At 31.4% G+C, this 23619-nt stretch overlaps 1 protein-coding gene across 2 annotated transcripts in view; it reads left to right on the top strand.

The window, feature by feature from the left end:
* Positions 1-9553: 9553 nt before the first annotated feature.
* LOC111029242 overlaps positions 9554-23619 on the top strand; it is a 96887-nt gene continuing 82821 nt past the window's right edge. For both annotated transcript variants that reach the window (XM_022308195.1, XM_022308194.1), the window contains exon 1: positions 9554-10046. The gene's annotated coding sequence lies outside the window, so the exon portion shown is untranslated. The remainder of the gene's footprint in view (positions 10047-23619) is intronic.

The raw sequence follows: 23619 nt of genomic DNA, 5'->3' as shown, positions 1-23619 counted from the left end.
TTTGGCAGAATTTCGAATGGGGCACCCGTAGGTTTCTGCCATGCCCCGGGGGTGGGGGATGGCAGCACTTGTTCTCCGGTCACCGCGACTTGTCCGGAGAAAAATGCCGCCCGGTAGCCGAGGATCGAACCGCGACCGGCTGCGTCGCAGCGGACGCGTCAGACCACTCGGTCACCTCATCCCCCAAATGAGGAGTTATTGTGAGGTTTTCTGTAATTATTTATTCATTAGTTTTTATTTAAAATATAGTTTAGTGTATTAAAATAATATTGTCTTAGAATTCCAATTAATGTTTTTTTTTTCACATCATTCCACATTAAACTTAATCTATTTTTTCCAAGGCCAAAACAAAAATATAAATATAATTATGTTATAATTTTTTGTATACTGCTTCAAAATGTATAATAGTTACAGTTTGAAACACAATATCATTTTAATTCAAACATTAAACTATTTAAGTCAAAAATAACTGTAACGTAAAATAGCCTTTTTCACTTTATTTTTTTTGTATCCACAATAACTTTCATTCAATGAACACATTATTTTATTGTCCTGAGGTAAAGTCGATAGAACTCTGACCATATTTTTTCATATTTTTTTTATTTTGATTCTTAAAATTCATTTGCCTGCGGGCGCCCATGTCCCCTTCCCATTTTTATTTTTAAAATTGATTCTATTTCATATTTTTCATATTTTATTTTATTTTTGATTCTTAAAACTCATTTGCCTGCGGGCTCACATGCTCCCCTTCAAAATTTTTTTCCACAATTTAACTCTAGTTCAATTATTTAAAAACATGTTTTCAAATTTTGATAAACAGTTAGTGCCTTATAAATAATCATTGTTTCACTATCGAACTATTGTAAATGAAGCTATGAGTTTAGGAATACTGATATTGTAGACTGCAGTCTTTAATATTTGTTTTTAATGCACATTTTTACATAAATTTTTTGTTTTTGATTCTTAAAACTCATTTGCCTGCGGGTGCCCATGCCCCCCTTCCCATTTTTATTTATAAAATTGATTCTATTTCATATTTTTCATATTTTTTTTTATTTTTGATTCTTAAAACTAATTTGCCTGCGGGCGCAAATGCCCCCTTCCAATTTTTATTTTTAAAATTGATTCTATTTCATATTTTTCATATTTTATTTTATTTTTGATTCTTAAAACTCATTTGCCTGCCGGCACCTATGCTTTCCACTTCAATTTTTTTTTCCATAATTTAACTACAGTCTTTAATATTTGTTTTTAATGCACATTTTACATTTTTTTTTTTATTTTGATGCTCAAAATTCATTTGTCTGCGGGCACCCATGCACCCCTTCCCATTTTTATTTTTAAAATTGATTCTATTTCATATTTTTTCATATTTTTTTTTATTTTGATGCTTAAAATTGATTTGCCTGCGGGCGCCCATGCCCCCCTTCCCATTTTTATTTTTAAAATTGATTCCATTTCATATTTTTTTTTATTTTGATTCTTAAAATTCATTTGCCTGCGGGCGAGCATGTCCTCTTCCCATTTTTATTTTTAAAATTGATTCTATTTCATATTTTTTCATATTTTTTTTTATTTTTGATTCTTAAAATTCAATTGCCTGCGGGCGCCCATGCCCCCCTTCCCATTTTTATTTTTAAAATTGATTCTATTTTATATTATTTCATATTTTTTTTTATTTAGATTCTTAAAACTCATTTGCCTGCGGGCACCTATGCTCCCCTTCAATTTTGTTTTTGCATAATTGAACTCTTGTATTTAACATGTTTTTTGAATTTTGATAACCCGATAGTGCCTTATAAAAATGTATTGTTTTGTAATCTAATTATTGTAAATAAAGCTATGAGTTTAGGAATACTGATTTTGTTAGTTTGTGCCTTAAAAACATTCATTGTCACTTCGTCGGAGTGCTCTATTCCTTAAAAAGTTATTCGTACCCCAGTGGGCGACGTGGACATGCCGGCTCACCCATTCCACATTTTTGATTTAAGTTGTTTCATTCGTTAATGCTGCCCCATTTGTACTGCACTGTGTAGATTTCTCAAAAAACTTTATACAAAAATTAAATAAAAATAAATTTATAGAAATATATTAATAAACATTTTATAATAATTTATTAATACAAATTAATAAATACAAATAAAAATATAATTAATAAAAATCGATTAAAAGAAAAAAATTAATGAACAATTAATAATAATTAATTAATAAAAATAAATAAAAAACTAGCATTAAGAGTGTCTAGAGGTATATAAATACCTATTTGTTTTATAATGAGTGGCATTATATATGATATGAATTTGAAAAAAAAATCAAAAAAAAAGAAGAAAAACATTGAATAGAAATAAAAAAAAAAATTTAAAAAAAAGAGAAAAAAATAGAAAAAATTTAAAAAAATTTAAAAATAAAAAATTTAAAAAATAGAAAAAGGAAATGATAAACAATAAAAAAGAAATTTTTTTTAAAAAATTTAAAAAAAAAAAGAAAGAGAAAAATAAGAAAAATAAGAAATAAAAAAACAATATACCTCAAAAAAAAAATATAAAAAAAAATTTGAAAAAAAAAAAATGTTCACTTGAGGTGACGTTTTTCATTAACACTCAAACGTGGAATTTGAGTTTTCATTACTATACATTTGAAGAAGTTCTGGATAGACACCCAGACGCAGAACGGCGGGTCTGCATCCACCGCAGGGGGATTGCTTACCTGATTATCTGTGGGACACTGTCTGCACTCTGCGATGAATGTTAAACGATTTTTGCTCAACGCACTTGCTAGACATTCCAACACAGATTTCGAATTTAAATTTTTTCAAGTAGAAAAAAGCGCCGGACATGCGACGGGGAACCGTATTATTCAACTGTCGATTTTCGTGGGTGAAGTGAGATATCTAGACACTGAAACTGGAATTTCAAACATTCCCGCGCTCTAAACGAGACCTCCAAGACTTATCAAAAATCATTATCACCTCTTAAATTTTTATTTTTAACCACCCATGACGTCAACAGGAGTGACTTCTATAAGTAATTTCAACGACATTTTAGTCTGCATCGCCGAATTTCACTACAGTGAATTTCAATGGCAGCTAGTATTGTATAAAATAATATCATAATATATAAAAAAATTTTTGACAACAATTAGTTAAACCTGTCTTGTTATTGATAGAAAAATAAATTACTCAGAGACATACCAGTATACCACATAGGTACGAATATACATATAACAAAATATAAAAATATATTTAGGCTGATAGATCATATTTTAAACAATCATTTATCATTCAATTTAAATTTAACATATTCATGACATCAGTGGCTTAAGCAGTTACTCAATACCGAAGTAGGCAGCATACTAGCACAGGTGAACATGAAATCTACTATATAGCATACAGAGTTGAGAGTTCCCTCGTTCCTTAATACATTTAAAGTTTATTATTTGCATCAAAATTATACAGACATATTGTATATAGCTACAGTTTAAAATAAAATGTGTTAATATTTTAAATATATTTGAATATAAATGTTAGTTATCATTTATGATTTTAAAATTTAATAAATACCTGCATGTGATTTTACATACATTGGCGTCGAAGAGGTTGCTTTTAAGTGTTGTCAGGTTTTTTTTATTCGGCGATATTTTGTTGTCCGCTGCGTGTTTTAGATTTCACAAGTCAGAATACTGTTGTAATAATTTGAATAAGTTTATTCAGATTTAATATTGACAGAAAATAATTATTATTTAAATCTATCACTGTTTTTCTAGACACATAAACCACAGACAAGTTGTTGTTGTAAATTATTATTGAATTTAATGAATATTAAGTATTTTGTATACAATATTTTTTCGTTTTTGTACACCCACATTCAAGTTATGGCGTTTTGAGTTACAAACATTGGCCTATGGCCTAAGACCTAACTGTATATCTCTATATAACCTTATAAGTTATTGTAACCGATGATATCGTTGTTGACGTAACGTAATTACTAATTTTAATGCTGATACCCTTAAGTTTAACGCGTAACAATTAGTGTATTACCATAGTATACGTTTCGTCAATAAAGAGGAGTGTGGGGAGCAAAACTTTTCACTGTTTATGTACCGTACCTAGGGGCAAACGCCTAATTAAGAGCATTTAGTATAGCGTTTTGAACTCTTCTGCTTTTCTTGTATAAGAATATTAATTATCATCGATCACTACAGACATTTTATACACTTATACTGTAATGACGTCAGAGCGACGTTATTTTCGACAAAAACAGCTAAAAAAAAAAAAAAAAATGTTCACAACTTATTGTAGTTGTGGCGGTGGGTTGTTTAAACCATTCGCTTTTGAACGTGTTTTTTTTCTTTGCCAATAATGATAATATGCTTTCAATTCCGTTGCAAATAAATACGCTTTTGTTTGTATAACGACGGTGATACGTTTTGTATACAATAGTTCTTAAGATGTTGACATAGGGAAACGAGGTTTTCTACTTTTAACAACTTCCTGCCATTATCCGCAAGCACTATAGATACATATATGTATATACAAGTAAAGTGAAAGTCCTTTTCGGGATGCATTTGAATATTAATTAAGCGTACATAATAATATTTGATGTCTTAGAAAAAAACAATTCTTTTTCGTATTTATGTTACGATACACATTATAATATTATATCCATACACGATGGACTCATGTTTAGCATCGGGGGGAGAGAATGCGTGAAAAATTGTTGAATGTGTTGTACGATCGTCATCGATTTAACTGCTGCGGGCTATAGGAGAAAATAATTTTATCACACAATAATCCACAGGATATTTTGGTATTTAAAATATAAAACATCGTGTAGGTACTTACTCTTATATCGAAAGCGTTTTAAATTGAATACTTTACAGTTTTGATTTTCCTCAAGATCGGTTGTAGCTGAATAGAATTAATATACTTTTATTATTGTTAGGTTACATTTTATATATTATACAAAAGTTAGCAGGCACTTAATGAAGCTGGTATTTATTCATACATCATTTTGACTTTTGTCCCAAAATATGATCAACGTTGTTGATTTATGAAATTCCTCGGATATTATTGATAGCGCTGGAAAAAAAATGTAATACCTATACATTTATAATAGAGGTGAATCAACAATATGATAATACAATTAATAGCTCTTGATTTTAAAATTATTTAGATTTAAGATGTATGCTTAGGTACTTACTTATTGTTTTAATAATTATTGCGTCATAGTTAAAATTGAATTGACACATTTTAACGTCAAACTGTAGCTCGAAACTACTACTGTTGCTTGAAAACTATCTAAAATGCCATGTTCTTACCAATGGTCCACACCCAGCGACTGGCTAGTGGCTTGCGACGTTATCGTCTCTCTGGTCGTGCACACAGCACACATATTATGTATGTGAGGAAGCATGATCGTCACGATGATGGCTATACATTTTTTTTTATAATGGTCTACACACGTAATATGCACGACATCCGTTATCCGAATAACTGAATTATGTAATTTATATCATAATTTCGATACTTTTGTACACCTAATTTGTAATGGAAAAAAAAAATGTGTGATACAAGTACACATTGTTGAGTAATTAAAACTTTCAACTGTTATTGAAAATTGAAACACGTGGACAGTTTAGTTATTGAAATAAATCAACATAAATACTAGCTCCTAGTAGGTACCTACTTAAAATAAATAGTAAATATAGATGTAATTTTTGGGAGAATACACCAGTGTTAATGAATGATATTTTTTCACTCCTCGTAAACTCGGGGGGATCCGTAGGTGTAGCTAAAAAGATTATTCTTAATGGGATTCGCGTATGAAGAACCATCGATCAAAAAAGTTGTATTATATTAATTTTGATCGTTATATTTGAATTTCCGTTAGTGCAAAGTATAATAGAATTCTGTTCGGTACATATGAAATTAAATGAAAACCATATTTGATATTAATTGTTAATTCTACATAATATTTCCAATGCCATTGGGCAGTTGAGGTGAATAGATACGGTGCAGAATAATATTCAAGTTTAAAACGCACTATAATAAGACGTGTTAGATATATAATAAATGAAGTTGGCCTGCAGTATATACGTATGATATTATTTTATTTTAATTGATGATTGTTTGTTGTATTGTGTGTTCTTGATACCTATCTAAACAAAAGAAAAAACATGTGAGACACCATCATGCACAATCAAAAGATTTGTATAATATTTTGATTATTTCAAATGGAAAAGAAGAAAACTTGATGTCTAAATAATATATAATAAATACAATCGTGCGAGTCGTTGAGGTGGACGTAAAAAAACAGTATTAAGCCCGCCAGCGTTAATTACCTAAACAATTATATTTTATACTCCTACGAATATATCACGGCAAACATAAAGTATGATCGTAAAAATAAATATTGTCGTGTTCTCTGTTTTCGTACCCCGGAGACCTGTTTCATTTTAAAACCAGGTCGGACTAGATCTATGGTTGGGCATAATATATAATATAATAGGCGTAATAGGTATAGGTATATACCACGGATATTTTTTACGTGTTCAACCCGAACGTTTGCGGTTTTCAATTTTTAATTAATTTCGATTCGAACTTGCTCAATATAATATTCAACCCGAAGGTCTTACAATATAATATTTTATGTGGGTATGTACAATATTTTGCGACGTAATTAAATGTAGCACTAATGGATTAGATTGACATTTTAATAAAAATAAACATATAATTATATATTTAAGTATCATAATAATATTTTTAATGCTTGTTATTGTGATAAATAATGATGTTTAGTTTTTTAAGACTATATTATTGGGTAAAAATAATAAAATATCAGCAGATGACCGTTTATAATAATTTGTGTAAGCGTCCGTAGTGAAATACCATAAGTATGGAATATCGTTATATTACTGATTATGTCAATTCTTAAGTGATGTGTCATATGTGAAGTATGAATAGTGTTTGTTTTGTAGTAAAGTGTGTTATATGGGATAGTGTATTATAAAATATGGGCCTAGCTAATCAGTCGATTAAAAGAATGCAGATATTAGGTAAAAATGTAAGTATAGGTCATTTTTGGAATTTTTCATTATAGTTTTCCAGAAAACGGAGGGAAAGAAGCAAATTCTAATACCTATGCATAATATTATACATTTTTACATTTTTATTTTAGTAGGTATAATGATAATAATAATAATTTGTATAAAAAATCTATTTTGATTATTTAGAGAACAATTATTAAGTACAGAGAAATTTACCAATTTTAATTTGCTAAGATTTTGTTATTTATTTGTTGTATATAACTTGTTTTAACTTGTTTTGCTGCTGAATATGAAAAAAAAATTCTAACCGTTACAGTTGCTATGTAAGTTGCATACGCAAAAACATAAATAAAAAATAAAAAATATAATATTTATATCGATTAATATCATAATTAGTTTTATCGATAAATCGTTATGTTGATTATATTGATAATTTTCTTAACAATTTAACGTAGCATATTTCAGTTTAAATGGCAACTAAACATTAACAAGCAAATAAATAGTATTTTGCTGACTGATTTTGCGTTACCCAATAAATCGTATACGCCGAAAAATATATTGAATCCTAAAAATGTGCCACAAAACACTACAGCCACCAAAATCGTAAAAAATAATTCAATGTTTTTCTGTGCAGCTGGGAAAAATCGAGTTTTTATTCAAATGTGTTCGATGAAATCGAGTTCTACAATTTATTATACAGTAATTTACGTTTGAAGTTATATGTTTAAAATATTATATGACTCCTTAAAACCGAATGCAAATCTTTATATATTTTTTTTCATAGTAATTATTATAATTGAATCATTTTTATGGAAAAATGTAAATGTATAATTAATGTATCTTTAATAATCATGATTATTAATTAAGGTCAATATTTTTTTAGTTTTCAAAAATTCAACAAGTACCATTTTTTTGTTTTAATTATTCAGTTTGAGTAATATTAAAAAGTATGCTGTTCAAATCGATTCGAACGATCTTTGGAGTACTTTATATAAGTATACACCTGTTATAAAAATGTTTTTTTTTTTTTTATGAAAGACTTTAACTACACATAATATTGGTATAACAACTATTAAACAGTGTAGGTATAACATATAAATCAATCTACTGTGGTTTTAGTGATTGTACGTATACATAATACGTAGTTATAAAAAAAGGAAAATTATGTCTTGATGAAATTATTTGAAAGTATAATTTCAGATTCTGAGTGGAGCGATGAATGTATTGGTTTTACAATGATGTGTGTGGTTTTTTGTGACTTTTTCAATTAGAAAAAAATGCTCCGATCGTCAACTTCTAGGGAGGTTTCTGATAGTAAATTTGATTTAGTTTGTAGTCTAAGGGATTGAAATATAAATTTTACATTACTTTTTAAAAAAATCTGGGAAAACAAAATAGTAATTTCTGCTTTTTGGTAACCATATAAAATAAAAATGATGTACTAACTAGTTATATTTTATGAAATAAAATTATAAACTATAATATAATGTGTGATTTGTTTTAATAGCAGTATAAATATAAAATAAAATATCCTTGAAAATATTTGCTAACATGCAGTTTACTCTTAGAATCGTTTTTCATCGTACCGTATAATTCGTACCTACAAAGATTTATTGCTGCATTCAAACTTATAGTACCTATCCATTAAAGTGACCTATACTCAGTGACTATTGACGAGGTACACTTGACACCTACCGTACATTAGAGCACTCACTTCCAACCCATTTTTTGTTTTTCCTGATTATTTTGAAAAGTAGGTACTAGGAAATCGATATGTTTTATATTAAATTCATTTTAGTAAAACTAGATTTTGGTGATTTAAAATAGATACCATTTCTTTTCGATAGCTACATCATTACCACAGTGCAATATACATTTAATTATATTATTGATTGGACAAGAGTAGGTTTTATTTGTAAATCAATTATACTGATATTTCTGGTTGGGATATCTGGAAAACCATTCGAAAACCGCGTGCTTACGAAAATCCATCGAGGCGTCACAAATCTATAGCGATTTGCGTTTGTTCGCCAAGTTTGGTTTACACACTAAACGCTGTACCTAATTAAAATCAAATGATTAAAACGCATTGGTATTGTAATTATAATAACAATAATTAATATCGATACTTAATCCTTTCGTGTGACTGCGCGTTGCATTAAACTAATATATATATATAAAAAATATATGTATACAAACTAATATGATTTCTGTGTAACGTCGATGGCATTACGATTTACGAACCGTTGAACCCCGGCTGCGAACTCCGGGCACATGTATCGGTAATTACTACTTCTTCTTCTTACTATAGTTACTACTACTATACTACTAGGTACCATTACTATTATTATTATTATTATTATTATATTCCGTCGCCGACATTACTGGTATACGACGGCCGTTGTGTGTATCTGCTTAATATTATTACGTGTCTAGTTCATTGGCGTAGAAAACCGGACAGGTGAACACAGAACGAGAGGAGAGGTAAGGTGAGTGGCGCGCCGAGCTCTCTCCGTCACCGACTGCAGTCAGTACCGCAGACATATTCGTGTCCGTCCGTTCGTCCGTCCGCGTGCGCGCACACGTCCGTCTTAAGCCCGTAATGCGCGGTTACTAGTGGTTACTGGTCGCGATAAAACCGTTTAATATTTACCCGAGTATACCGGGTTGTTTGTACCGCGAGACGACCATAAGGACTCACGCCCGCTTACGTTTTTTTACGGGTTTTTTCGTTCGTTCCTCCAAGTCTCTCTCGTCGAGTTCCCCCTAGTCTGCGATCGTTTTTTGTTTTTGTATTTTAGCGACCGCCCGCTCAAGTGTCTAAGAGGTGTCCGTATATGTAATAATAATATAATGTGTATTTGCAAATGCGATAAAACAATACGTGGTGTGTTTGTGTGTGCGTGAAACTTGGATACATAGAGTTTTGTTCGAGAAACGAAAAATAAAGATATTATATATTGACCGGCGCGCTTGGTGGACCAACGACCAAATATAGCAAGGTAAGAGATTCGCTAAAACGCACAAAACCTGTACAATTACGACATTACGGTGGTCATAAAATGTACTAGATTAAATAATAATTTTTGTAACGGTTTTTGTGTAGTTCAAATATTGTAATAGTTTTATATGGTTTTGATCACCGCACACACAATATAATAATATGTGGTCATGATATTTTTTTCGTTTGAACGTCGTTTAATATAGAATCAATTAAATTTATAGTCTTCGTAATATTTTATTTCGATACCTATAACAGAGGTACGAGTCATGAATATAATATGTTACAGGTCCCGAACAAAGCTACTGTTCGTTATGACGACTACGTATATAGTCTATACGACGCCCGTGACTGTATATTTATGTGTGTACCTCCGACCACATATATGTAAGAAATATGGGTCCCGCCCAAGGCGTGTTATTTGTAAGCCAAGGGGTAATTACAAACAAAACTGTGAAATTATAATAATATCCCCCACAATATGTTGAATGATATTATATAGTATAGGAATACGATAGAATGATAGGCCTACCTATATATGTTCAAATTATATTGTTGTTAGCGGCCGTATTTTGATTTATATTTTATTACGGAGACGGGGAGATCCCTGAACTCTTTATCCCCAAGTACGATGATTGCCTGGAAGTAGGAGGTGCAAACCACATTGAGTTCAAGGTCAGACCACATATTATATTTTGTGCCTGGTATATAGTATACGGCGTACAGGTATATAAAAAAAAGTATTGATAAATGTAATAAATTCCTACAGAATTTACTACTCGTATATTATATACCTAAATATGTGTTATGCAATATTATCATTTATCAAGTTATAAATTGTTCACTTCAAGACTTGACGTAGTCCAAGTATATACGGACGTTGTGTGTCCAGATTTCTTGAACACTCAACTCTGTAAAGTCACGATAGCTTAAATATTGTTTGTTTCGACTCATTTACATTAATATTATTAGGTGTATATTATTGAGTAAACTCAGGATTTCCGAGTATCTACCGCAATTATTGGTATTACCTAAATATTCCAACGCGAAAGAAAAAATCAAATTTGTAATTGGGATTAGAAATGTCATCAATCGCGGCCTTCAATGACCGTATATGTATTTTGTGTACATGCGCGATGAGTCAATGCACTCAAAGTTATTAACACGAGTTTCGCCATTATACATTTCTATATTTCATATGTTTGTAATATATGTATACGCATAGAGGAAGTATAGGAACCTTAATCGTTTCGATAAAATACTGTCGTCGACCCACCATATGAGAATAATTTATTTATTCAGCTACAGTTGGTTTTCACGTAGGCGTTTAGAGAGAAGAAGAGAAAAAGAGAGAGGGACAGAGACGGAGACAAACGACCATATAATTTTGCATTGTTTTAAAATACATATATTGATTAATACATTACTAATTAGTAATTACTAAACGTAGTATTGTAGTAGGTATCTGTATATTAAGTGTAAATAAGAAAAACAAGTATCAAGATTTAAACGCGGGATTATAAAAAATCAAAAAATTCAAAAAAAAACGAAAAATAATTTTTCATAATCTAAACATATAAGTTGAAAATTATTTGTTATTAGATTATGAGGATGTCCTCATAAATATATTGTTTTTATACTGACTAAGGTTTTTGAGAATGTATTTACTATTGTTTATTAATACTTAAATATGTACAAAAGTTTGGTAATTATAAAATATAAAGATTATTTGGGAAAAGAAAATTAATTAGATAGATAGTTATTTTCCTATGTATTAAAGTTGCCAACTATAATAATATATAGTAAATTTCTTTTTATAATTCAAACAGTTTTTTTCTATATATTTAATTTTAATTATTATGTTTGATGATTTAACATCTATTTTCTTAGAGTATATACTCATATAGGTAGATAAACGATTTGGACTTATCTTAATAATAATTTCTATTCGTACAAAGTGTGTTAAGCAATTTTGTCAGGTATTAAATTTGTTTGGTAGGTCATTATATCCGATGTATTAAGTATGATTGGATGCATCGTAATTCATAATTATGCGTACACCGACGAACGTAATGCATTTAATATTTTAAGCGATAATAGTAGTGAAAAGGTTAAATATTTTTAAATGGCTATAATGCAACGTAAAATCGTTTATAAATAATTGTATGATGATAAAATATGAGAAATTTAAAAAGTGGCTTATTACAAATAAATACAATTTTTGCATACGAATGTGTGAAAAATGAAGCTGAATTACTTCAAAATTTGATATTGATTACGTATTTAGCGTCAATATAGATGTGTTTGTACGTGTTAAACGTATATATAAATAAATTATATTGATTCACTGCGTAGGACGAGGTGTTACATTCCAATCCTATGTACAAAGATGAAAATTATAAATCTATAATATATAGATACCTGTAATAATGTTTTCTTAAACTGTCAAAAATATTTTTATTCATGTAAACAGCTGTTTACAGCACGATAAAATTGAAAAAAATAAACAAATTTAGGTACACATAACATTGTATATTAAATATACACATATATAATATGAAGGCTTAAATTATTCGACCAATCTAAAAACAAAACTCGTTTTCAGAATTCTAAATTGCGTGGAAGTTACTTTACGATAATATAGTAATGAAAGTGCACAAGTTATAACTGATCTCGACGAAAAAAAAAGTTTTATTGGAAACCGATTGAGAAAATAATTCCAATCTGCAGTTTCTTTCAAGTGCCTCCCATAAAATAATAAAAATTTATAACTGTACATGCCGATATATATATATATATCATATTATACTATATCAAATAATTATCGCAGTAACTGTATAGACTGCAGTCGGCGAGTGTTGTTAAAAGTCTAAGTGCTATGCCGGCATGCCGTGACTTCAGAGTTATTACATGTTAAGGATTCTCAATCGTATGCCATAATATCACGTAGGTATAATATACGCGGAATAAGAGTTGTGAAATTTAAACTGTATCGTTGGAAGTGTATTATATTATAATAGCCACAGCTGTTGTTCGTCTGCGGTTATTATTGGGTATTTTATTTTTCCGTCAACACTTATTCAGCTCAGTGTTTCTCAAACTTAACATTTTCACGGAATCTGCGGGACGGATGGAGCGAGTGAATTGTTGTCTACATGAAGGCGATCTGGAACCAGTTTTTTAGCGCGTTCGCCCACTATATTATACTATTGCAAGAAGCTCGGTCCATTCTCTTCGTCCCCAAGTGCAGTCCACCGGTATCTGTCCGCGAGATATATGTTTAATATTCGTGTATATGCCCGTGTGTTTATTATAATGCCGTAATACATGTGGGCGTTCCCTCTTCGGTCGGATCACGACCATGAATAACGAAATAGAAAAAAAGACGTATGTTATGTATGATGAAAAAAAAAATGGTATATAATATAATGTATAATAATATTTTATCGGTATTTTTCATAACTCTGTAGTGCGAAGGCGCAGGCGCCGCGGTGTGAAAATGTACGGCGGCAGTTATTTATTCAGACGGAAAAACACCGCACAAAACCAAGAAATTGTCCGTAGAATTTTATGCATTTTGACTCGGCGAAACATAACTCAATACAACATGATATTATAACATATTGTAAGACAAGACGAACGCGCGCTCGTGTGACTTTAAGTTACGTGGGATTTCAATTTCATATCAGAACGGGACTTTTAACACCCATGTACCGTATTGCGGACGTGGACGTGAAGTCACCGCGTGAGAAATCTTTGTGCGTCTGAACGAGTATAATATAGTTGGAGTTTTTGAGATTCTCGCGAAAACGCGCAAAGAGAGAAGCTTCGCAATACTACCCAAACTGAGAGAAAGGACATGAAAGGGGAATACACGTGTGTACTCTGCAGCTGCAGTAATTGTTTGATTGATAAAAGTAAAAGGAAAATATTATTATCTCCTGTTCGATTCGTATAGTATTATTAGATCGTTGACTCCGTCGATTTAATAATATTCACCTGCACAAAATGCCAAACATTATTATGGTTTCTCAGTCCATAATGGCCGATATGTATACTCGAGTGTAGTGTGGTTGTACGACGTACACCATTATATTATTTAGGCTACTACGTTACACCAAACTTTTGTGTTTCGACTGGCGGAGTGGGTTAGAAGGTTGCGGCTGAACTGTACTGCAATCACTGCTAATTTATAATGAGTTAGCTAAGAATCACAAAGAGCGCTTTTATTAATTTATTATTGCTCCCGAGTACATTTTATTCTTTTTTACGCAATACGTAATGATGGCTGCAGGTATATTTAGGTAGCCCGTAGGCCGTAGCCATGTAGGTGCACTATATAATAATATGCAATGGCGGGCGAGTTCATGATAATAATTAACTTGAGTTAAGTTATACTTGAACACAAAATCATTAAGTCAGAAGTCATTAGTTAATAAATAATAAAATATATTTTTTTATATTTAATATAAATTGTTAATGTTAAAGTTAATATGAAAAATTATAAGTTTTTAGTCTTAACTCGATGGCTTCATTTTAAATCAATTGAAAAAATCCAAGTTATTTCGACAATTAACGAAACTAGTTGAGTTTCAAGCTGATCATAAAACTAATTAACTAGTTAGGTTAAAAAGTTTTTTAAAAAACCTTAACTAGGTAGGTAGTTAATGCCCATTTTTGTAAATATATTAATTCACGGCACAATCTATCTATAATGGGCGATTGTAGCAGATTTCATTAGAACGGTCTCTAAGTCCCGTGAAATTCGGGTTGATTGTGTTTATGATCGACGTGCATAAACGATAATCTCAACCACGAAATCTAAAATTAGTGGTAATGTGACGAGTATATGTGCAAAAGTGTCGATTTGATTTCACACGAGCACGCGCTCGCATAAATTAATATAGGTAGGTATCTACACGCGTAATTATTTGCCGATTTTTCTTTATTCGAAATGTAACAACATCCGTGTCTTAATCCATTTCCTTTACCGGTCAAAACTTTCGACGACATATTATAATATTAATCATTAAATATATATAAATTATTAATTTAAGTGTTGAAATTTGATTTCGATATTCTTACCGTTCCGGCCATACAACAACCGCATAGGTGCTCGTTCATGTTGTTTGACAAATCGTGTAGCGCAAAAATTATTTAAAAAGCATATCATATTTTACCATAACTAAAAAACGCATGTCCATAAAAACAAGGTGTGTGGGTACTGAAATAAAAACATAAAAATGATTTGTTTTTTGAAATGTTCGCCACACACCCGACGACATAAAACAATCGAACACATATTTTCATCACTCGATTTCATTGTTGTGGAGCATAATACCTACCATATTATAATAAATGTATATAATATTAACCGTAATAGATGTAACGTAGAGACGGAGCGGCGTCTCGGCGGTCGCATAAAATACAATGCCACTTACTGAATTAAAACGAAAGTAGGTTCCCATCTATATACATTTTTTGGCAAATAAATACTACAACCGCAACGTGAGTGCATTAATAATGTATATAATCCCCAGATTTATTCAATTGACATGCCCGATTTCTCTCCTCAGAATAATTTTACTATTATCGTCTTGTTTATAAAAATCCGATGGTTTAGATATCATATTATAATGTAGGTATATTATATTTTCGAGGTTTTATATTTTTCATATTTCCTGTACATAGGTCATAGCAGCTCCAATTTATACATTTATTTGAGATCTGTACTCGATTACTAATTTTTTTATTTTTTTTACTTTCGCATCGATTTAATGTCAACAGTCAAATATATTATTATTTCCTCAATAAGTCTAAGTACACGTCGGCCGCGGAACAATCACAACTACCAGCTCGGCTGATAATGGTATTCCAGGAGGGGAGGGGGGGGAGGAAACACGATTATTCGTCCAGACATTTGTGGTCGATATCCAGTCGAGATAAATAGATCGATTTACCAAGTACGGAGGCAGTCGCAGCTTTCCAAGGTCTGTTGAGTTTTTGCGCATACATTCCATATACGAGACATATTATATATCTGCAGCAGCCGCAACACACGACACGCGTACTGAAACAACATACACAGTACACACACACGACACACACACACATAACCAATAAACTCACACGACTGTGACCAGGTTCTCGGTTATTAAACGACCCGCAGGACCTTTGCACATATTATTATAATATAATAATACAATACGTAAGAGCACGCCCACCTCAACGTGTATAGTTACGATGTACGAATTTCCTTCCGGTAAGGAAACAGAATCAGATACACATAAACACATACCCGGTACGTTATCTATGAGGCGAATGTTAAGTGATTCGTGTCGCAAAATTCAGACGGATGAGACGCGTAATCACAATATTAATTATTAGAAAATGGCTAGTGGTTTTCTTCTGTGTGGAGTTATTGGAGCCGTCGAAATAACGAAGGCAGGTACGCTAGCCACTTAGGTAGGCACCTATCTATATTTTATAAATTAAATATAATTTCGTGCTGGTGTATGGAAATCGAACACCGCCGCAGTGTAAAAAGCAAATAAACGTGTTCCGAAACACCGTTGCTGGGTTTTGTTGAAAAAAATGCCAAAATTAGAAACAGAACTGTGACAGTCCTCCGCGCATCATCACACACACACACACACACATAAATACAATAGTCGACTGAAAGTAATAATAATAATAATACGCGAATTACTATATAGGTACGTGTCTCACGTGCTTGTTTGATATTATTTTATTGTTGTATACTTGTATGTGAGAAAATTCAACTCCGTCAAATAAATAATAATGACAAGTTAATTCGTTGAAAAAATATTTTTAGGCGCATGCTTTGTTATCAAATACCGGCATATACCGTGTACATAATAAATATAATATAATATATATATTAGTGTTTAGATGTAAATGTTTTTCCATTTTATTTTCGAAAAATAAATTGTTACTTTTATTAGTTTTTTCCTGATTGTCAATTGCCAATAACTATCATTTATAAAATTAATGTCCGAATAACGATGGTACATTGGTACCTAAACTAAAGTACCTAATAACGACGGATATCTGATAAAACGTTACCAATATACGTTCTGCTAAGTGCTGTTGATATCAACTACAAATATCTATGCATTATGCACATAATATATATTGTGAAGTTTTTAATTTACCGGTTTTATACACGAGTGATTCTATATAGTGCAACGTTCAATAGGAAAATGTTATAATTTATAACTAAACTATATATTAAATAAATATAACAAACGATTGCACTATTCACTGCACATAAATTATTGCGTTTTCGGAATGGGGTTTGCCGAGTGAATTTTGAAAAAATAGTATGGCCAATTTACGTTACGTAGAAAATCGAAACTATATCAAAGCATAAAATATGTATAATTTTATAATATATTATTATTGCCGGTTTAAATAATTGCTGAACTGCACGCGCGTGATGGTTTAAAACATATTATGTTCAATGCACACGCGGCGTAACGACGACCGTTTTCATAAATGTGTACGATCGATTTTAATGATTTATCGTTTCACGTGTCATTCGCACGACGCCTAAAATGAGAATTAATCGTGTTCACATAATATTTTATGGTATATAAAAGATATATTAACAAAGTTTCTAATTATTATATACCTCCTACATCCGAGATCATATCTATCAATTAGTTTTCTTAGGTACGACCCCAGGAAAGCAAAATGTATGGACATTTACACACAATTATAATATATCGATTATTATAAAGATTAAAAATAATTACACATTTTCTAATCTGTATGGTAGTCGTTATTAACTCTACCGAAAATTGATATCATTTAAACCCACCCGTGCATCGCTTGTATACAATGGAAAACTATTATTCGAGATTGAATCTGAAAATATTGATTTAAAACGTACATATATTACCTACATTGAGCCACCTACATGTACCTAATTGAAGTGGTTCGTTTTTGGTTGTGTTCGGCGTGCTCGACGACTCTCAAAATGCTGCAGTGGAAACCACTCGGAAATCAGAATTATTGTAAGAAACAGTAAACAACGAATGGCTCAAAATAATGACGGCCGTATATACTTTAGGTTAGGTACTAAATATATTATACGTAGAGGCATCTGTAAATCGCTTATCGATCAATCTCGACTTGCAGGGGATCGTGGACACCGCACAGCGTATACAGTTAATCACGAACCGAAATGTAAGAATTACAGAAGAAGAAAGTAAAACCCTGAGATCGGAAAGGACAGATATGAAAGTGATCGTGGGAGAGAATATAACAAGCGCTTTTATTCGTGTGATCCATTATTGTTGCGGACCGGAGGGTCTGCCCTCCAGTACGATTTTTCTACCTATATATTATTATTATTATATACGCGCAGTCATAATGATTTTTACTTTTCTTCGGTACGTTTTCGTGGTCGTTTTACGAATAATAAAATGTATAGCTAGGTAGTGACATATTACTGTTCTACGACGATATTTCCAAAAACGCAATCTACGGGCCGTGAATATAATATACTCTAATTTTGAGAGATTTTCTTCATATAGAATCTTAATTCATGACCAAATCGAGTGCGCTAAATCCATGTTTTATCATCTTATTTTTGTAATTTTTGATTCAAAGAACACTCATGTGTTAGCCATATGATTTAACCTGGTTTTTCGACCTGAACACATAATAATAATAATAATAATAATAATAATAATAATAATACGACCTTAACCCAAAAATTGTTTAAACAAAAAGAATTAATTTAATTATTGTTAATTTCAATGACAACTAAAAATATTGTGTATTTAAATAATTACTGTAATTATATTAACGAATTTACTTCAGGTTTTTAAAAAATAAAAAAGTTCTATTAATGATATATTTATGTTTAAATGAAAATTGCATGGAAAGTTTAATAATTCGCTTGAGACTAAATTGAAAAATGATTATAAATTAAATGATAGTATAATGTTACCCCAAAAATGTTTACTTGTATATTTAGTTTATATAGGAGTTAATTTATATTATAAATTTATTTTTATATATTATCATAATATCGAAGAAAATATAAAATATATAGTTTATTATTCATAAATATTTTTAGTTTGCATAAGTACCTGGAAATAATGTGGCAAGAAAATAACTTATTCCTCAAACATTTTTATTACACTGCTATCTTCGCTCCTTTAAACAATTAAACTTGAAAACGATAAACTATATTGGTTCAGTATTTGGTATTAATGTACCCTGCAACAACAATGTCAAAAAAATATATTCTGATTTGGAATAGGAAATTAAAAATAGGGATGTCATTTGAATAAATATCTAAAACAAAAAAAAAAATCTTTCGAGAAAACGAGTGTGCAGTAATTTTGTATATAGGTATGTTAAATGGGTCGTCCAGTTTATCGAGTAATATATTACATAGCTTTTTTTCGGATGTTTTGTGATGGCAGTCAATATCGGTAATTCCCGTTCATATATACTGCAGTTGTGGATTCATTTAGACAATTTTGATTGGAAGTGTAGGGGGAGGGGGTTTATAATTGTGCCAATAATGTTTGGATGAATCGGTAATATAATAATATATAATTGTCCGTTTTGGTATTTTTTTTTCACTTAAATATATAGCTTAATAATTATAATATCCTAGTCAAAACTATATTTAGATTTATTCTTTGTTATTGATCAAAATTCAATTTAATTTTAAGGCGGTGGAAATTTTCATGAACATTTTGCATGTATCAAACGTTTAGTTTAATGCTCCTATCCGGTATCGCCACTATTATTTTTCCCGCGAACTGTGGTCGACGATAATCCATGTCGAGGCGGGTTTGACCGGTCGAATTCCTAAGGTACCTATACGGTTTTAGTTTTAATCTTCTCAATGACCAGAACGTTCTCTTCGGCGTGCCTTGTCGCTCGGCCGTTGACATAAACTTATAGCTGGTCACAGCTAGTAATATTACCAGAGATCTGCAGCTGTAAATAAGGTTCTACTCATTGGTAGAAAAGCAATTGCTACTTGTCCGCAGCGAATTCTCCGTCGGAAGATTGACGAACTGCAATCCTCGCCTAAACTTAAATGCTACTAAATTGAAGCCTTGTGTGGTTATTAAATTAAAAAAAATATGCTCTAGATGATATTAAAAATACAAATCGTTCTTCCGACCCCGTCGTGACTCATTTTCGTTAACAAAGGTAAAGGTTCGTTTTCCTCGTCGTCGGCAAGCATCGCCGTACATTTCACTGTTATTAGGTGCCTCTAATTATTACGAATCGTTTTTTCTACGACGTGTTTATGGTATGAATAGATTTTCACTTGTCTTGGAATTTTAGAACGCTGCAGGCAGCAGGGCGCGTTTATAGAGCAAAATAAGTTTTGATTAGGTTTTATATCAAAGAGATTCTTAGGTACAACTGACCTATTACTATGAAGGTACAAGCAAATAGAGTTGTGCGCATATTGTTGCATTCGACTGTACAAAGTACACACACAATATATAGATACGCATATTATACATGCCGGGTACGTCCGCGTAGACGAAAAATTTGAATAGTATTTTGATAGAACCGTCGTCGTGACCGACGCAATTATTGTAAACACGTATTCGGCTCGAAATTAGGCGATTGTTATTCGGATGTTTTGTTTTCGTTCCGCGGACGACGGATAACAAATAATAATAATGTACCGTTAGTGGACACACATAATAATATCATACTATTGTCTATTGTTGTATGATACGTGGTGCCAGGGGAAGAACAGGGTTTACGATCACACCCTCTGAAAGTAAAAAAGTAAGGTTTTCACTATAAATAAGGCGATTATAAGGTATCTTGGATTTTCATACGTTATTTATATTTTTACTTAGTGATTAAGCACATCATACCCAGAGGTATATATTAAAAAATTAACTATTTTACTACCTATTTACGTAAAAGTTATAATTATTATAAGGCGTATTAAAGAGCTGTTTTATTACATAAATAATTGGTTTTTTTCGTCTGCTAAGAAGGAAGATGGCAATATTTAAAGTGTCTGCACGTCTTGGTAGAGGGATAGTACACCGGACGCGCGTCGTTTCCGCTAAATCAATTTTCTTTCAAAACTATTACTTGCAATTTGAAAACTACTATTGTAATCATAATTCTAATTTTATGTAGTTATTGTCTTATGGTATTTTTTTAAAACTATACTAAATACTGTATACTACAATTATATACTACTATTGTACATTTCCATCCACAGTAAGTGTGGTCCAATTTCAGTGATTTTTTTCACTTTTTTCAAAACAACAAATAATTTCGTATTATTCCATGTACATTTCAACGGAGAGTTCTTCAATATTCGCATCTTAATATTAATATATTTTTAAACATTTATAATTTCAAATGTTCAGACTAATGTATATATCCAAGTAAACCACCCATTTAAATTTGATGTCGTTTATGTACATAATATAGGTATTAAACTGCACCGGGTGGACGAGAATTATCGCGTGTACACCACAGATTATATATTATTATTACAGTGAAGCAGCAGGTGTGCGCCCTCCCAGAAATGTCAGGAAAATTTAATAAGGATGGTTTTAGTGTTATGTGAACGTATTGCGAATAAGTTTTAAAATTGTAATTTGTATGAAGGTTGACGCAAAAGTCTAAAATATAATGTACCCACGCCTCGCGGTATCAGCTGCATACCAAACTTGTTAGTTAAGCGTCCCCTACCTATATATAACAAATAATTATCCCCTCCCCCCTTCCTAGCCTAATCCTCGCTGTACAGTCCAGTATCATTTATATCGTATCATTATTTGGAGACATCGGTTCGGCGAGCGAAAGGTTTATAAAGAGATAGGAACAAAAGAACGAAAATGAAAAATGCACAAAAACTAATCACCGACGTCCGTTCTGACCGTTTGGAGGACGCGACCTTGCTGGTCGGCAAATCTATCGTGACGCGTGTCGACGTGTCGTTATTATTTATGAGTTTGAGGCGCCCTCGAGTACATATATATATATATATATAATATATCATGTACATTGTACTCTAGGTGAACGATATTATATTATAATATTATGTGATCATATGCGTTTACCATTTTCCTTATCGTATCGCACTGCAGCGACCGACACATTACACACACGTTAGTATGGTCATGTAGAGGTAATATATAAGATGTGAGGATATTGTACATTAATATCATAATAATATTATGCGCATGTCGCGGTTTAACTTTCACGATTTTATTATTTAGCATTATATTTCTGTTTGCGCGCGCAAATTATTACTTTAATTGTAACCGTGTGCGAATTAACCGAGTGCGAAATGACGTGCGGTCGTATTATCCTATATTATATTAAATGTACAGTCTTGTAATACACCTCCAAACACCAGATAAAAACAATAATATATATATAAATAAATGAGCATACGTGAAAACAAATAGGTAGGTAGTTTATACTTAACGTGTAGGTATACACATGTACATTGTACACGCATCATATTATGTAGGTTATTACCGCGGCTATACCACATCGTTCGGCTGCTGCATGTGTACAGTAGTAAATTGTTATATGTATAATCGAAACCGGGCCGTTCGACTTAACTGCTGCAGAACGCATATATAGGTAAGCGAGCCTATTATAATATTATCATAATTTATAACACATATTATATATAATAGGGAGCTACTAAATACGCGTTCCAATTACTGCGTTAAAAGTAAGTAAATAAATATACAGGGTGATTCACTGAACATGCTGACCCCCGTTCTTTTGTTTAATAATTTATTTATTTAAATTCTGATTTTTGGAGCTTTTAAATAAAGTATTTAAATACCATATTTCCAAGAAGATTTTTTGTATACCATGTCTGAAGACGTATTCTCAAGTATGGCGATACAACCTTTTGTTTTTTAAATGAGAATCTTCCCTCTCACATTTTTACCGTAAATTATTTAGTGCATAATTTGTTTGAAAATTTTGATGAACATAATTCATTCAAAAGAGTAGTCTCTTATAGTTATTAAAATGTTTATGTTATAGGGATATTAATATTAATTACTTCAATTTTCAAAGCCCCCATTTCATCTGAACCGTTACCTTGGACTTGTAGTAATCCTTAGGTAATACTTTTAGTCTTTAATCTTATATTTATAAATTCCACTAAATCATATTTTGAATAACTGCATTATTGAAGAAATAAGGGGGTGGGCATGCTTGGTGAGTCACTCTGTATATAATATTCATCGATTTGTTGTATATATAATATTAAATATGTGGTACTGACAAAACGTTCAAAATTACAGTAAAATGAAATTCGTAAAAACGCGTCCAGCCAGAGAATTATTGGTCTCTGGCTATAGATATATTGTGTTTGGTTTTTAGATACGGCAATAACGCCCTACCGATTCGAGAGAAAATTAAATACTCGGTCGTGTAGTATAATATTATATAGATAGGTGTCTATAGTGGCCCGTCCACCGGCTGTTGCTGTGTTCAGTAGCCGTTGTGGAATCGTACACTGTAAATATTATACAAATATATATTGATATATAATTGAAGGT

Source organism: Myzus persicae, unplaced genomic scaffold (genome assembly GCF_001856785.1).
Source record: "Myzus persicae strain clone G006 unplaced genomic scaffold, MPER_G0061.0, whole genome shotgun sequence".
In the NCBI taxonomy this organism is placed as follows: Eukaryota; Metazoa; Arthropoda; class Insecta; order Hemiptera; family Aphididae; genus Myzus; species Myzus persicae.
Note: the sequence above shows the minus strand (reverse complement) of the source record. Positions and strands in the feature narration are given on the sequence as shown.